This window comes from Protopterus annectens, chromosome 5.part0 (genome assembly GCF_019279795.1).
Source record: "Protopterus annectens isolate FY-2018-M chromosome 5.part0, PAN1.0, whole genome shotgun sequence".
Classification (NCBI taxonomy): Eukaryota; Metazoa; Chordata; order Ceratodontiformes; family Protopteridae; genus Protopterus; species Protopterus annectens.
This window is the reverse complement of record NC_056735.1, coordinates 1,658,541,018-1,658,559,947: the sequence shown is the minus strand read 5'-3', so window position 1 is coordinate 1,658,559,947 and position 18,930 is coordinate 1,658,541,018.

Below are 18,930 nucleotides of genomic sequence, written 5' to 3'. Positions count from 1 at the left end.
ACCCCCCTTTGGCAAGGCTGCTGATGTCACGCAACTTGAAATACACCTCTGGGACAATCATAGCCCAGTAATCTCCATAGCATGTCCTGTAACATCATATAGCCCTAGTGTGATTAAGGAGTTAGTTGGGAGTTCAATCCCTCGACCTGCCAACTGTGTGTTTATGTGTGCATGTCTGACTGTGTAGAGAGCAATGCTTTTAGGCTACTCACACTCCTTACATTTCACATACCCAACTTTGGCAAGGTTGCTGATGTCACCCACCTAGAAATACTCCCCTGGAAAAGCTGAAGCCCAGTAATCTCAGGAGCGCATGCTGTAACTGCGCACTGCTGTAGCATGATGATGTAGGTAGGTAGGAAATCAAACCTCAGATGTGACAACTGTGCGTGTGTGAGTATATGTGTGCATGTCTGTCTGTCACTGACTGTGTAAAGAGCAATGCTTTTTAGGCTACTCACACCCCTTACAAGTTGAATACCCTCCTTTGGCAAGGCTGCTGATGTCATGCAACTTGAAATGCATTCCGGGACGATCATAGCCCAGTAATCTCCATAGCACATCCAGTAACATGATATGGCCATAGTGTGATTAAGGAGTTAGTTGGGAGTTTTAGCCCTCGACCTGCCAACTGTGTGTGTAGGCGTGCATGTCTGACTTTGAAGAGCAATGCTTTTAGGTTACTCACACCCCTTACATTTCACATACCAAACTTTGCTGATGTCACCCACCTAGAAATACTCCCCTGGGAAAGCTGTGATCCAATACTCTCCATAGCGCATGCTGTATCTGCATACTGCTGTAGTGTGATAATGTAGTTAGGTAGGAGGTCAAACCCCACATGTGGCAACTGTGTGTGCATATGTGTGCATGTCTGTCTGTCAATAACTGTGTGGAGAACAATGCCTTTTTAGGCTACTCACACCCCTTACAAGTCAAATACCCTCCTTTGGCAAGGCTGCTGATGTCATGCAACTTGAAATACACCTCTGGGACAATCATAGCCCAGTATTCTCTGTAGCACATCCCATAACATTGTATGGCCATAGTGTGATTAAGGAGTTAGTTGGGAGTTCTAGCCCCAGACCTGCCAACTTTGTGTGTATGCGTGCATGTCTGACTGTGTAGAGAGCAATGCTTTTTGGTTTCTCACCCCCCCTTACATTTCACATACCCAACTTTGCCAAGGCTGCCAATGTCACACACCTAGAAATACACCTCTGGGAAGGTTGCAGACCAGTAATCACCGCAGCACATCCTGTAACTGCATACTGCTGTATTGTGAATTAGAAGGGATGTTGGGTTCCATCCCCACACATGGCAGTTCCGGATGTATTGTGTGTGTGTGTCACTGTCTGTGTAGGGAGCAAGGCATTTTAGGCTAGTCTTTCGCAGTCATTTCAAAGCCCTACTTTGGCAATCCTGCTGATGTCAGTCAGTGTGAAATACACTTTTGGGCAAGGACTACTTCAGTAATATCCGTGGCACATACTATAACTGCGTAGTGCTGTAGTGTAATACACTAGATAGTTAGGGGTTCTATTTCCAAACATAACAGGTGTGAGTGTGTGTTTGTAACCAGTATCCTGTGTAGAGATGGTTGTGACTGTGTAGCCAATGTGAAGTGGGTTTTGCATATTTCGTATACGGTGGCCATACTATATCACAATGTCCACTATACAGGAATATCACATGTGATATGGCTGAGAGGTTGGGGTGCAGAGCCATACCCAGACATGTGACATCAAGGCCAGCAAATCACAGTTAGCAACCCCAGTATTACCCAGCGCACACTCTCACCCCATGTGTCATAGACACACACATGCCTAGGTAACAGCCAATATATAGGTAGTGCACTGCATATTGGCCACTGATAGTAACTATGGAATGACAGCTGTGGGCCACAGAGGGCATGACACCCAGTCCATATGTCCAATATGCACATACATACATACAGTGCACCTCCCCCATGTTCCCCAATGGACAACTGCACCATCTGTGGTGCCATCACATGTGACCCACAATGGGCATACCATGCCAGACAACATGTCTGTATGGACAGATGCCACTGACACCAAGGAATGCTGACAGCATGTACACCATGTAGGTGCAGGGTAAAGCTGCTGGCCATTACCAGCTCCTGCCACAGGTGGGCAGGACTGGCACATCTGATGATAATCTGTGTTCAAAACATGGGCTGGACACACCAGGTACAGTTCCACATATCACTGTACAAGCATGTGGGAGGTGTGCACATCCCAGACACCATCCATGTCATGGATGAAGGAACACAGACATGTCAAGCGATGCACAGCATTGCCCACACATAGTAGTTACCCAGGTGACTGGATGGGGGATACAATACCTACCTGTGTGGGCAAATGCAGACACTACATCCCTGAGCCACAATGCAGACCATCGTCATGTGGCCTGATGCCAAGGTACACCCATCGTCTAGCCTTGGATAGCCGTCTGGCACAGTCGAACACCACACACCTATGCAGACATGCACACATGCATGTCAGTAGTGGCACCCTGTGTGTTTGTGTGTGTGTTGCATGCTGCAGATGTTCAAATCCACACTCCCTACAACCCCCATTGGCATACTGCAGCATGCTGTCTGATGTCAGACACCTTCCCATACCCTTCGCCTGTACAGCCCCGTATGACCTGTGTGGTGCATGGGATATCTGCACAGTGATGTGATGTGGCAATCCTACAACCGATGAGTTGTACACCTGGCCCTGCCACATGTGTCAATGTGTGTGTGTCCTTGTGAGAGTGTGGCTGTGTTGACACTTGCACCTGTTCATGCCGACAGGCACGTGTATGTCACCTACTGTACAGCTACTGTATCCCTGTTGCAGATGTCATTCAACCATCACATATGTTCTGAGTGCTCCACAACAGATAACGCATGTGGCACATCCAATAATTGCAGCGAACTGTGCTAGAACTACACAGTTGTCAGGGGTTTGATACGCTGTGCTGCTAGGTGTGTGACATAACCATGCTTCAGTTTTACCCTCCCACCCCTCCCTGACACGTATTAACCTCTGTCTGTCCCCCACCCCCTCTCAGGTGGATGTGGAGACCTACACCTGCTTTGCTTAGGCAGCAGCATGTGTAATGTAAGTAATGCTCATGATCAGCTGATGTTCTCTGCATGAATCGCAGCCCTCCCCTAGCTGATTGCATGTGAAACAGTTGTGGTAACATCCCCATTGCCAATTGCATGGAAACGCACTCCAATACCCAGGAACATCATGGTGGTGTTTCCCCTTTTCACTCACTATGAGCAGGAGCTAGATCTGTTGTGTGCCAAAACAGCATCCCAGATGGATTGCAGTGCACCTCTAACAATATACACTGAGGAAACAGTGCAACAAACGGGAGGTGGATGTGCCTGACCTGACTACAGACTAAGTGCTGCTATACTGCATTTGGAGTAATGTTACTTTCACAGTGTTTGTGTGGATATGGCTGATGTACATGTCTCAATACCTGCCATGTCAGTTGCATGTTGATGGGGAAAATCCATCTGCAGGGTCATCTGCAGCCTGGGCAGTGTTGTGTCCATGGTTGCATGTGTCACCCACAGAGCATCTAGCTGTCGACTGGTGAAGGTAGTGTGAGGATTGCAGTTAGTAGATGGAGAAAGCTGTGGTAGTCACAGACGTCATATCCCCCCTCAAAGGACATATGTTGCAACAACCCTGGAACAACAGTAAATGTATGTGGTTATCACAGCAACATGTCAATATTGGCCCTGTGTATGTGCTCCCAGCCACACCTCTGTCAACCTATGTACATATGTCATGCATGAAGTGGTGCATATGTGCTGTACACCATACTTTGTGGCATCATATCTGAGAACAAGCCACTGATATAGCTGACTGCTACACGTTATGTACAGTAGGAGTTACATTACATTACATTACCTGCACATTCTGAGGATGTTTGTACAGTCCTGAGGTCTGTGTACCTATGGTGAATGTCGACAGTGTGTCTAGTGTTGATATGTACCTTAGCCTGTGTACATACTGTGATAGATGACATTGTTCTAGTTCCCTTTCTATCAGATGTTACATGCTGCCCCACTGTATGGTACTGTAGTGGCGTACATGTTTGTAGGGCCATAAACACACATGTCCTATACCACAGACAGTCACCAGACCAAACTATGTAGCAGGCCAGTATATGTAGGGCAGTCTGTGAGTGGCACATATGAGGATGGTGTCGAACACATAGTCCATATACTGTTGCTAGCTAACCATATGTGGCTGTGGCTGTGTTCACATTGGTTGTGGATATGCACTGTCACACAGGTGTATCCTACCCTGTGATGTGACATGCCTGTGGAGCCTGCTTTATATGCAGGTACATTTGCATTCTCCCTTGGGAGGTGTAGGCCAGTGTTGAGCCAGTCTGCCTGCAGCCTGCACAGTGCATTGTGACATGCCTAGCAGCTGAGTGTACCTACCCAGTGGAATGTTATGTGCAGATACTAGCCAGATGTCCCACTGCCAAACCTCCCCAAACAGTCATGTATTTCAGACAGGGCAGTGGGATGCAGTGCAGATGTATGTCAATACCTATTGTGTAGTATGTGGCCATGGCACCCCTGTACCAGTGGTCATACCATTACAGGCCAGGTAGGGGGTTTTAAATGCATGACCTATGGTGGACATTATATACCAGTCATTATGTATTATACCCATCTACATGGCCATCCACATCCATATTGCCAGGCATGGTACACATGTGTAGCACTAAGGGCTTATGTGTATACCTCTGGACTGTACAGATTGTGTCAGATCCCCACATATATTGACCAATATCTCTGCTGCAGTCCACAGTGGCATTGCTTGATAGCAGTGGTACTGTACACTGATGTCCTTTGGATGCCATTCAGTCACCAATGGCACACATGTTATGAGCAGATGTGATGTGCCACACACACCATGCCTGTGAAGATAATCCCAATGACAGTAGCAATAGCCTACTAATATACCTGCTAGAGATACCTGACATCCCCTGCTACTACGACATTGGGAACATATGGTCTGGGGTTGGCCTACGCTTCATGTCCAGGACCTATGGTGGGAATATATGGACATATACATATCCAGACAGTCAGATATATGAATACACATGTGTACAACACCCATTTAACACTGTCATGGCAACCACCCACTATTGATTCCCACATCATGTGTGCACGGTCTCATTACATTTCCTATGTGATGGGTATCCATCCTGTGTGTGGGCAGCAGTGCTACCGACAGCATGTAGCAATACCCCATACAGGAGAACTGGCACACTCAGGGCAGCCACATATTTGTAGGAGGATCAGGAAGTACAGACAGACTGTGAGTGGAGTTGTGTTATGCTTTGTACAGTACTGATGTTACAGGGTGTGGGTATACATATTAGTTTGCCATGGAATGCAGTCCATCTGCATAGCACACAACTGTGGGCCTACCCTCATGTCAGCTGGAGCTGTGCCTATCATGTCTTGTCTGTCCACCACACAGGTCTTGTGTCAAATAATACACTGGCAGTGTGTGTGTTACGTGTTAGCGGTACATGGCTACATCCATGGCCGTCCATACCAGCAATTCCTTGACTAAGGGTATGTTACAGGCTATCCTGTAACACTTGTACCTTGCATAGTGTATGGCAATAGATGTCCACGTATGTGCCTGTATTCCAGCCTCTGTCCATCACCTACATACCAAGCTGTGCACATATGTCATGTTGTCGGTGGTTGATCCATAGTGGGCTGGGAGTATAATACACTGCCATGTCTGCCATCAGTCTACTGCCGTTGTAGTCCCCACACATATGGTGGGGCTGGGGTCATATATGTGTGGGCACCACCTACACAATACATGTGTGCCCTCATGCACTGCAGGGCCCAGTGTATGTAACAGTGGTATATGGCTCTGTATTATTGAGTCTAGGGAGGGGAGTACCAGAAAAGACCTAGGCTGCTACAAAATGTGGGGGTATCAGGGCTGAGCTGCCTTAAGGTATCTGGATGTACAGTACCATATACTTCACCTATATACACATTAATGACATGGATCTGGGTACTGCAGGACTACTGCCCCCTGCCATACAAACTGATCTGTGTGTTGGTGTGCTCATGATGGTGTCAGTTATGCCATGTTATGTAGCAGTTACAACCCATGTGGTCATAAGATGTCTATACCACCTACTGTGTTTGTACAGTGTGTAGATAGAGGCTGCTGAACTACACACCTGGAGTACATACTGTCGATTGCTAGGTATCCTGTGGCCCAGTGTGTCTTTCCTATTGTACAATGTGAATGGCTTGGCCTGGACAGCAACAGCTGTGAACCTTTCCAGCCTACTGTATGAGTGTAACTGGTCCACTGTAACATCACTCTGTTGATATAGTTGTCAGTGTCTGAACAGCTATATGGCATGGCATGTAGAAATGTAATAGTACACAATGACAGGTTACCATGTCTGCAAACCTGTGGGTGTTGTTTCACCTATGACATCTCTGTGGGTGTATGTTACAGGCAACAATTGTCATTTGTATGGGTGGCACATACAATGTCCAGACATTCAGGGGTCAACTATAGGCATATAGTGGCTGTTCCATATTGTGTGCACCTATCACATATGTATCATACTGAACATATAACTGTGTGTGTATGTGTAGTCACATGTATATGTGCATATAGATAGATAGATAGATAGATAGATAGATAGATAGATATAATTATAAATATGTATACCTGTATCTGCATATCTGTGTTTGTGTATCTGAAGCCTGGTAATGATGATGACTTCCACATAATACATTCCCCATGGGAGCCAGACTGTACTGCATGATATGTTACCAATAACAGCCTGACATCATTCAGGTGGGATGTAGTACAGGTAACATCATGTGCCCATGTTGCCACTGGCCTTGGTTATGGGATCTCCAACACTTGGTAGTGTATTGCAGGGCAGATGTGTTTGGCTGAGGGGGATGTCTATTTGTACAACTCGTATAGTGTGTGGTGCCTCTCAACCCCATTAACATAACATGTAGCCTGTTACTCTCCACTCCCTAACAGCTACATGTACCTTGCAGTACCAGCACAACAGTGTTGCACAAATGGGTTGGTAGGCATGGGAATCCCATTGAGTTATGTGTGCATATCTGTAGGGTACACTGTTCTGAGTTCACATACTCCTATTACAATACACATTGCCACACAGTACTATGGATATTGTTGTTGTCACCAATAGGTGTGGAAATGCAATGCAACACCCTACTATGCCTGTGGCGTGTGCATCACATGCATATCCCTGTGGTACCACTGTTGTGATATGCAATGGGCTGTTTTTGCGTCGTGGCCAATGTGTGATAGTGGGTATGTCAGAGTATCAAGATGGGTTCTAGTGTGTACAATATCCAGTGGGGGATTTGGGTGCTGTGTACACTGTCTTCACACCATGCTACACCTGGTATATGGCCCATGTACCACTCTCAGTTGGTCATTGCCACCAGCACCCATACAAGTAACAGATAACAGGATACAGCCAAGTTACACATGTGCTGTGTGCCGCCAACCTGTAACACATTGGACACATGGACTTGTTTGTTAGCAACTATACAACCACGTCTCTAAGATGTGTTTCTACCTGTTATGTGTCATTCAATGTGTATATGATGGTATGACACACTATGTATTCACCATATACAAACATTACATCCCCCATTACCTTATTGTACATGTCTGTGGATGGTCTGCATGTAGCACATGACCTGGTACACATCTCACCTTACAGATGGTGTCGTGTGTGCAATGACAGCCACACAGTTCAGTAGCACTACATACCTGGGTTGGGGTCTAGACACAGTGTCGCCAAGTAAGGACATGTGTGTATGTGGATGGGTTGACATAAGGGTGCAGATTATACCTGTACCAGCAGGCCACTGGTCATGTTTGCACGGCCAATAACTGTTATATATATACCTGTGGCATGTGTGCAACTGTACACCACATATGTCACGGCCATAGTGTCACCACACTGACATACCCCTGTGAAATATGACTATGGGCCATCCTCCTGCTGACACATGTATGCCTACAACACAAATGGATGACAGTACGGGGATATAAATTGGTGTTACCTACAGCTGAGATGCATCATAGCTGCATGGCTACACTACCCAACATGTATGCAGTACACATTACCCATGACTACATTCTACACTGCAGTATATTGTGGCACTCTATCACAGTCACGGTGTGCATCAGAACCTTGTTAGCCTGTCCCTGCATTGATTTTATGGATGGCAGGGATGTGGCACAGGTATCATCATATGCACAGGATGTGTGAATGTCATCTTAGCTGCATGGCTGCACTACCTGACATGTATGCAGTATACATTACCCCTGACTACATTCTACACTGCAGTACATTGCGGCACTCTATCACAGTCATGGTGTGCATCAGAACCATGTTAGCCTGTCCCTGCATCAATATTATGGATGGCAGGGATGTGGCATAGGTAACATCATATGCACAGGGTGTGTTGTAGATGTGCCAGAGTCTGAGGGTGATCCAAACATGTGTTACCATGTGTGTGGGTGAGAGGTGTGGTTCCTTGATTGATGTGGTGTGTGTCAGTATGGGGTTGCCCTAGGTGTGGTTGTATAGTGTTTGAGTATGCATGCACACAGTTCTGCCATGTGGCTGCCCTATATGGGTAATGTTGGACAGCTGCAGCACATACCTGGCAGGGTGTGCAGTTCAGTGCCTCCGGCCATAGACACGCTGACTGTGCCTGCCAGGGATTCCATGGGCATGTGCAGGTACAGACCTTGAGGTGCTACTCTCCCCTTATGATGACATATGCCCGCTGGAACCATGTCCCACCTGGGCCTGGCCAGGGCCATGTGCACGAGGACTGCTGTGGTGTGGTGTGGACATTAGCCCCTGTGGTGTGCTGGGTCTGGTACTGCCCCTATGGGAGCAGCTGTGCATCCTGGCATGTCCACGTTGACCACCAGCTGCTGGTGTCTCTGGCCTACATCCATGCAGCCATCACACCACTCCCACCACACATTCTAGCACAGACATACCACGGTTGAGGAGGCCAACAATCTCACCCCAACGTCTATACATGACCATGGTATATTCACGGAAAGCAACAGTGAGTTCATGGAGGTTGCCACTTACAGCTGTGAAAGCAGACATCTGCAGCCTCAGGACCTGTCTAGAGTGCACTTCCATACGTGTCTGTGTCTCCATTACGGCCTGAAACATGCTTCTGGTGGTACCAGTTGTGGCACCTCTGCCAGGGGCAGGATGACCTGTGGTCCTCCCACGAGCACCACGGTACAACTGCTGATGTGGTGGCCTTCTGGACATCTGGCTATGCCAACTGTGACCCGACACAGTTGGCGTGGACAATCCACTTTCCTGGTCATTGCCACCAAGCGCAAACTGTCCCTCTGCTATGGCCACATGTGATGGGATTTGTAGGGGCACTGTAACTGTGTGCGGGCTTGGAATGGCTAGGAGGGTGATGACACATGTTGGCACAGTGTCGGCCTCTGACAACTCCATCTGTGCCTCACGTGTACCTTCATCATCATTGGTGTCTGTAGGCACACCTACCTCAGTTTACATGCAGGAGGGACCCTGACCCACCTTGCCACCTGTGGGGAAACAAATACATATGTTAAGACCTGTACAGCAGTCCATAACAGTACACACACTCACACACATTCACACTGACAGCCACCTTACTACCTCACCTTCCCTGAGTTTACAGACAGTTCCACAGTCAGTTACATATGTTCCCCTTCCTGCATGGCACTTGCTAATATACATGCATCACTATAGCCCATTAACATATCATCCCTCGCCATGCCTACATGTGTGGTTACCACACCTGACCTGTTACTCCATCACCTCCCTGTCCTGGGTGGAGTAGGTTGTACATGGCCTCACTGCTGTCACACTGTATTACCTTATGTATGGGCAGTAATGGTGTATGAGGCCCATATATGGTTGGGGCTTCTACAGTCACTACATATATCACATACCAGAGCCTCATACTACAGTCTTGCTCAGTCCATGCCACAACTGCTGCATAAGCAACCCATCATGCGGACAACAGTACTATCTGGATACACTCACTGATGTGTTGTGGTAATTCCCCATTGCATTTGTAGTGCTGCATAAGTGGGTAGCCAGTTATCTATCTGCTGCAGGTAATATGATGTGTATACCTGGTATGTACTGCACCTCCCAATGCATGCTCCATGCTACAGACCTTGTTATGCTATCAGCTGTCCGACAGGTGGTCCTGTTGTCCCATGTCTCCCTCCATGAACAACACAATCCCAAGGTGAAGTACTGCCATGTGGTCAATCCCACTATTGCCTGTGCATACAAGGACACACACACACACACACACACACACACACACACACACACACACACACACACACACACACACACACACACACACACACACACACACACACACACACACACACACACACACACTCCTACATGTGGAGTTGCAGAACATTTGTACACACAGTCCTCAAATTAGCCTTCTGTCAACATACATTACATATGAAGCTCAACAACATGCAGTGCAACTATAGTGATATCATGCTAGCGGCAGTATACATGTGTGTGAGGCATGGGCTTTGTTGATAGGTGATGGCCCCTCCTCATGTTAACACTGCTCCCATTTACAAAGTGTTACTGTGGACCTGTTCTGCACCCTGCCTTGTACTGTGCACCATGCCTCTCAGGTGTAGAAACCATTGATGCATCTGTAGTACTGTGTCGGTTATGTCAGCTCCAATTTTTACAGCCCCTGTGTGTTGTAGCAACACATACCTGGGATGATATGTGAGCAGCTATCAGTTGTGGATGCCTGATGTCTGTGTTACAGATCACAACATCAGCACTGCATGTATGACCAGTATATGACTATTACACTGACAACCAGCAGAACTTACCATGACTGTGAGGGGTGCCCTACACATGTCCCAGACCTCTGCATGGTTGCAAGGTCTACTCATGTGCACATCCCTTGGAGTGCACACACTGCTGTCATGAGTGCTGTGGGGGTCAGGGTTATGTCTGCAACATTTACTTAACCTCATTATGTGCAGCTGCAGCCATGGTGGTGTTGAGTCACACATGTCCCTACTGTAGGCCGTGTGTCCTGCCACACATCACATCCCTGTGGACACATTGCATATTGACAGGATGTTAGTTATCTTGCATGAGTCTGCTCTACCCTTCCGATACCCCAGCATGGTCTTTACTGTGATGCAGTGCATTTCTCAGCAACAAAATGTGAACGTGTACAGCATGCAGTATGGGTAGGTGTGTTAGACGTGTGCATGGGGGATTGCCCATAGCTATTACATGCCCAGTTAATCATCATGCATGAACACGAACCATACTCACTGGCTATGGGCTGCTGCCATGGTGGTATCCTGAAGGGACCTACATAGGAGTGCGAGAAAGCTAATGTCAGTGGCCACAGCTGTGGCATTCATAACAGGTGAGTGCAGCATTGCATTACATCAACAGTGGAATTACACACTATTACAGCTTATATACAACAGTTTATTACAACTACACAGCAGCAGACTATGTATATGACATCTCAGTTTTGCATGATGTACTTGTACAAATGCAGATGCATACACACAGGTGGGGTTCTGATGTGCCCTGGGGCCTTATCTGCATGCTCCTCAGCTGGTGTGTTGTTGGCACCCACCTCCAAGATGTGTCCTGCCAGGTGTTGATGCTGCAGGCAGACAGATGCCACTAGGCTGCTGAGAAGCTCCTCCACATGGGTGAGGGGTGGATGGGTGGGTTGCCCCCCCCTGTTGTGAGGTGGTCCCCCCTTATGGCAGCTGCATGCTGACATATATGGTGAAGTAGGTCGGTGCAATGATACCGGACCTGCTCATAGCTGTGGTTATGCAGTCCAACATCACTGACCCTGTGGACTAGCTCATTCCACAGGGCAGTCCTCTCCTGCTGGTCATGGGCTGTCCGGCCAAAAAGCAGTACATAGTGCTGTACCAGGTGGTTGAAGATGATAGCTGTTTCAGTGGCACTGTATGCAGGAAGACGACTATGCAATATGTTTCCTGGAAGAGATAAGGATGGAAACAGGTCTGAGCCACCCATACAGCAGGGTTACTATAGTTTTTAATACACATATATGTCTCCCCCCACCATATCAGCTACAACATGTTCACAGACTGCAATTGTTATGTCAGCTGCTTACCTACCATTGGGACATATGTTGCATGGTACCAGGATTTGTGCTATGTGTATGTGCCACGTTTTGTGCTATGTGTTTGTAGCCATTATCCCTGTGGGGACACTTAACTTTACTGGTCTGTTACAGACTATTTCACTTGCATGCCATTGTCAGTGCTACTATATATCTGTGTATAACTATACATCTATGTACATATATGTGTAGATATATGTTGTATGTTGTTGATATACCTATGTCTATATGAGTGTCTGTATCTGTACACATACACGTCACATTCCGTATCACACAGATATGTGGAGTGCATACAGATATCTGGTCCGCATGCTGTAACCGTCTTTCATTCAAAGCTACATTGTTCTGCCTTGCTGCAACACAGACAGGTGCCACATGGGAACACAGCCTAATATTAGGGTGGTAACTATGGTCTGAGATTGCTGGTATGCCTATTACACATCTATGACATTTGTGCATGCTACATTACACATTCACATGACTATCCTGCAAGTGGTGTGCTCTGAAACCCATGTGTCTATCATGACGGCAGTACTTCCACCAACAGCTATTGTCCACACTAACATAGCATATACAGATATTATGGCTGACATCTTTGTCATTCATTGCTGATCTGCACAGTTGGAGGGTATGTCCCACTGCTTAAAGGGACAGACAGTATTGTCCAGAGCAGTTGTTCAGCGGGACATCATTACAGGGATAACTACAGATGGCACATATCAAACATTCTACATCATATATCCTATTAATCTATACAACATACTACATTAAATTACATACAGTTATGTTTTACATACATTTTAGTGTTTGGATAGGTGTGACACCTTCCCGGTTGTGGCCTGCAGTTATTTGTGTCCCACTGTGTGAGTTCCATTTTATAAGTTTTTTTTTTCCTTTTCTTTTTCTCTCTCTCTCTCTCTTTCTCCCTCCCTCTCCAGTAGAGCGAATAATTTGGTTTGAATGGATTTCAGCATGGCTTTTGTAGGTGATGCACATGATCAGGTGATGGGCTCTGCACCAATCAGTGTGCAACAGTTGCTGACTGCGTGCAGCCTGCTGTGTAGTGATTCTGTTAACCATCATCATGGCAACCCAGTACTATAAATTGCTTACTCATGTGGGTGTTGTCCCTTCACCTTTCCAGTATGGAGGACATCCTTCCTGTATGTGGCCAGCAGTGTTGCAGACAGCAGGTTGCAGTACCTATTACAGTGGGGCTTGCAGACACAGGACAACTACACAATCTTAAGAAGTTCCAGACCTACCGACAGAGTGAGTAGTGTTGTTATATGCTTTGTATATTGCTGGTCTTGCAGTGTTTGCGTGTACATAGTAGTTTGGGATGGAATGCAGTCTGTCTGCATAACCCCCAACAGTGGGCCTATCCACGATGGCCAATGGATTGTCTGTTTGCTTTTGCCTGTGCACCACACAGGGCTTGTCCTAGATATATCCCTGGCAATCTGTCTGTTGCATGCTATCAGTGCATGGCTACTTCCACTTGTGTTCCTGATGTGTTATTTCTGCATAAGGGTATGTTGCAATGAATCCTGTAACACCAGCAATGTACAGGGTGTGTAACAGCAATATTACGAGTATGGCCTTGTGTTCCTGCCTCTGTCCTCCACATATATGGCTGGCTTTGTCCTGCTGTGATACGGTTAGGAGTTGTTCGGTATTGGCCTATCATAATATACTGCTCACATTCCTGCTATCATGCCAGTCATATCGTAGACTCCCATGACATTTGTTGGTCAGGGTCCATACATGTGACAGATACATAGACATTATCACTAGTAATAAATGTCCCCCTAAGCTGCTGAACTAAATCTGTTATTGTTTATTGTTACCTATCTTGATGGCAAATCCTTTGTCCACAGTTGTATGAATTGATGGGCCTGGCCTGGACAACATAGTATGTTATATATCCGCACTATCTGCATCTACTTTTCTGTGTGGGCCTTGCATTCCTCACTGATTAAATAAGTGCAGATCTATGTGCTGTTGGTAATGGCATACATTATTGGAAAATACACCATTAAAGGTTGTCTGTGTGTACATATCTGTGTGTCATCTCATGTCCTTTGAATAGTGATTGGGCTATGTGTAATTCAGTACTCCTGTTCAAGAGTAAGTGTCATTTAGTAGGTTATACAGCAAAACAATGTTGTTATACCGATTTCACATGGAAAATAAAATGTGCTGCAGTGGGACTTGAACCGGGAATGCTTGGGTGGTAGGCGGATGCTCTGTCCACTACACTATTGCAGTTCTGCATAATTTGCATATTTCTACCTTAATGTCATACCCATGCTCCCTTCCCCCGGCCCCAGAGCTCCACGTACACAGCATCCATCCATTCTGCAGTTGCTAGCCCTGCCATACCACACTTCCACACATTTCCCTCTCTGCACGTCTCGGTACTTCTCCATATTACTGTCTCGATGCAACCTTCTGCAGGCTCTTCATCCATTTAGTCCATGTATGTTCAAGCCTTCCCTTCATCCACCTCTGATACTGGTGGAAACATCATTGTGACCCATAAAGACTGGTGTGTCCTTGCAGGGACGGACCTGTTGTTGTGTCTCGAATACACTTTGCTGGTCTACACTGTTTCTCCCACTGGTAGCATCCTGCCAGGGTTTTGCTCACATACCAGACCAGCCTCATCTCCCGCTTCCGTGGATGAAACACGCCCCCACGCTGTGCCCCATTTTCCATTCTTATCTTCAGTATTATACAAGACTACTTTTCTCACAGTATATGTGGACAGGCACTATTCATTGATACTCCTAGACTGCTCGGAATACTGTGACTGAGAACTGTGCACATGTTTTCTGGTATTAATGTACATACTTACATACATTTCATATACTGCTGACTGACTGTGCCAGATGATATGTTTCTAACAACAGCAGCTGATTGTAGATCTGCCATACCTTCATGGTAACTCACTTGGACTATAGTGTGCAGGGGGGGACCCGGGAGTGGTGATTATGTTGTTACTGGCCACGACAAGGGTTGTGGGCTACAGCATGCCTAAGGCACTGCAGGGGAAGTGTAGGCGGGTATGCGCTGGTGTGCACTAGGCTCAGACTTGCTGACCTCCGGGTATGGCATCTTATACTGGGTTTGTCTCCACATTGTTTAACCAGTGTGGGCATTGCTTACCGCCGCCCAAACAGGCGTACACCCGCTTGCTGCCGCATACCCGCTACTTCATGTACATGTCGGAATTATACATGCTTAAGTCAGGTGTACATGTCATGTATGACTGTTTACGAAGGTCAGTGTAAGGTTAAGTGGGATTCCAGTTTAGCATTTCTGGATAGGTTACACTCGGGTATTCGGGTTAGGTTTAGTTATGCTATACCTGTGTTGTAGAGTAGATATGAATAGTGGAGGTGTAGGTGGGTGGGTGGAGGGGGGGACATTTTAACTGTATCGTAGGCCGTTCGACTGATTGATGGGGGAGCAGTAGTGCAGGTTTTCAGGGTGCTGGGATATGTATGCGAGGCAGGACAGGAGGTGTCAGTGTCAGTAGCTGGTGTTGGGGTATGGAGTGTTGGGGGGTGGTGGACTTCGCCAGGTGGTGAGCAGGTGGTGATCCAAGTGTGCTTGGGTTATCCCTTCATGTGTTATTTACATGTGTAGTCTGGGACATCTGCAGTAAAACACCAGGGTTGGGGGTTTCAGATTCCACCAATATAGTTAAATCACCAAAACGAAAAAAGACTGTTGAAAAAACGAAGAACACCACAGGAGCAATGGCAGTGTAACTCAAACAATATTTAATGTATGTTCAACAAGCACAATGTTGCAGCGGACTGCTGCTATCCACAATAAAAAGTAAAATAAAAGCAACAAAACCAACGGGTGCCATATGAAGCGCTTTTCGTCTGTAATAATAAACAGACTTCTTCAGATACTGAAACACTGTAGGATAGGGTTATTTAAAATGTAATACAACAGTCACATGATAGGTGTACTCCTATCATTAGCCCTTGAGTGGTATAACAACTTTAACCTACTTAGTAAAAGGCAGTGTGCGTCATTCAAAACACCATGTCAGCCACATTATACAAAGTAACAAAATATCAAAATATAAAATACATAAGTTGTTAATACTTTATGCTCAATATTATAAATGGTAAAAACGTTAAAAACATGTTATTAGTCTAACCAGAGGTGCGATGATGTACAGGTATGGGAAACATAAAACAGAGCAAGGAATCGTGCTACATTACTAATAGCACATTGTGTGTATGATACAGGTAACATTGCCAAAATCAAACTTGTGGTACAGCTATTATTGTAACTTATGGGACGGTTCTAAATAGTTTTAAAATGCTGTAGTTATACAAATTAACATTTTTTTTTTTAGTTGTGTGGAGGGTGTCGATAGGTAAGTTGTGTTATTGGGTCACACAGAGGGGCTGATAGTAGGGGACATGTCCAGGGATGTGCAGGATGGTTGACGGGAAGGTCCACAGCTGGCCATTCCTTCTACAGTGACAGCTGTTTATATACCCTGCATTTGGAGGTAGGTCTGGACACTCACACCCCTCTGTGGGGGTGAGGACAGCAATAATACCTTGTTATGCCAATTAGTTCAGCTTACATGCCTACAGTGGGGTGTTGCGACCATGTGTTCTTTGGTGTCATTTAGTGGGTTTGCAACAAAATATCTGGTTGTTCCACCCATTTCCCTGTAAACTAGACATTGCTGCTGTGGAACTCGTACCGGGCGTGGCTGCTCATTAGATATTGGGTCTGCCCAATGTATACTATTACTTACATCTCTGGGGCAGTCCACATAGAACCACTCCAGCCAATACCTGCACACCTAGGCCCATAATTACATACTCATAGTTCTCCACCCGCACCTCCTCTTTGGCACTCTTCCTCACTCTGGGTGCAGGTCGGGTCTGGCCACACCAGTACACACTATCCACTCCCCACTTCTTGGGACCCATCACGTATGTTGTCTCGCCCCGTGGATCATCAGGCTTCCCCAATCTTGTAGTCTGAGAACATGCGTGGCCTGCCATTAGACATCTGTGTAATGGCTGGAAATCCGAATATGCTATGCATAGAATTTTTGGGTTGTCCCACAAAGGACATTCTTGTCTTAGTTTCAAGATTAGACTTGGCAGGTCTCATCCACTGGTAGTATCCTGTCTGTAGTCTGGGAAGCAGTGGTTTGTTTATTTTTATTGTGTTTTTGTCTGTTTCACCTGTCAAGCCGGGGGGGGGGGGTGATGCTACGTGTTACACGTTTGTTGATTGGACCCCTCAGCCCCATTGGCACGGCCTGTGAACATATATAATTCTTAACTGCTGTATCATATCCTAGCTATATATATGTGTATATTTACACACACACACACACACACACACACACACACATATATATATATATATATATATATATATATATATATATATATATATATATATATATATATATATTTGTATATGTATGCATACATATTGCTGTGTATATAGATATATATATATATATATATATATATATATATATATATATATATATATATATGGATTCCTATTGCAAGAATGAAAGTTCACTACTTCGAACTTGTAATAGGAAGCCTCACTTCTGCGAAAGTTCACTAACGAAAATGAACTTTTTCGTAAGCGCACTTCACCCAAAACACTGCAGCACAGTGGAGGACATAAAAAACAAGCTGTGTCCTCCACTATGGTGTGATAGTCACAGACCTTAGGGTTAGGGCATGAGTTAGAGTAAGGGGATAGTTAGTAAAGCTATTCCCTTACCTTAACCCATGCCCTAACCCTAAGTTTCATGACTATCACCATAGTGGAGGACATTGCTATGTCCTTCACTGCACGGCAGTCGTCACAGACCTTAGGGTTAGGGCAAAGGTCATGGTAAGGGGATAGCCCTATGGGCTATCCCCTTACTATGACCCGTGCCCTAACCCTAAGGTCTGTGAGTACTGCATGGAAGTTCAGTACAACACCCTTTCATTGTACTGAACTTTGTGTAAGTGCACTTTTGATTAAGTGCACTTTCACTGCAGTGAGCATTCCATGCACTATTTCGAATTAGTGAAAATTCAATCTAGTGTATGGAACCCATATATATATATATATATATATATATATATATATATATATATATATATATATATATGTATATATATATATATATATATATATATATATATATATATATATATATATATATATATATATATCTCTAACGACATATGGATGTATGGGTGTTTGCATATGTACATATCTATATGTGGGTATTTATATATATGTCTGTCTATGTATGTGTACATTTGTACTACGGAGAGGGAGAGGTATATCTCCTTATAGTTATGGGTATATATATACACACACACATACATCTACATATTTACATCTACATCTGGTTATACTGTTCTTTGCCATGTAAAATAGACTGTGCTGCAGTGGGACTCGTAGCGGGAGAGGCTGCACGTTGGGTGGCGGCTCTGCTCAATGAACACTATTGCTTACATCCCTGGGGAGATCCGCATAGACCCACTCCAGCAAACACCTGCACGCCTAGACCCATAATTACATACCCATAGTTC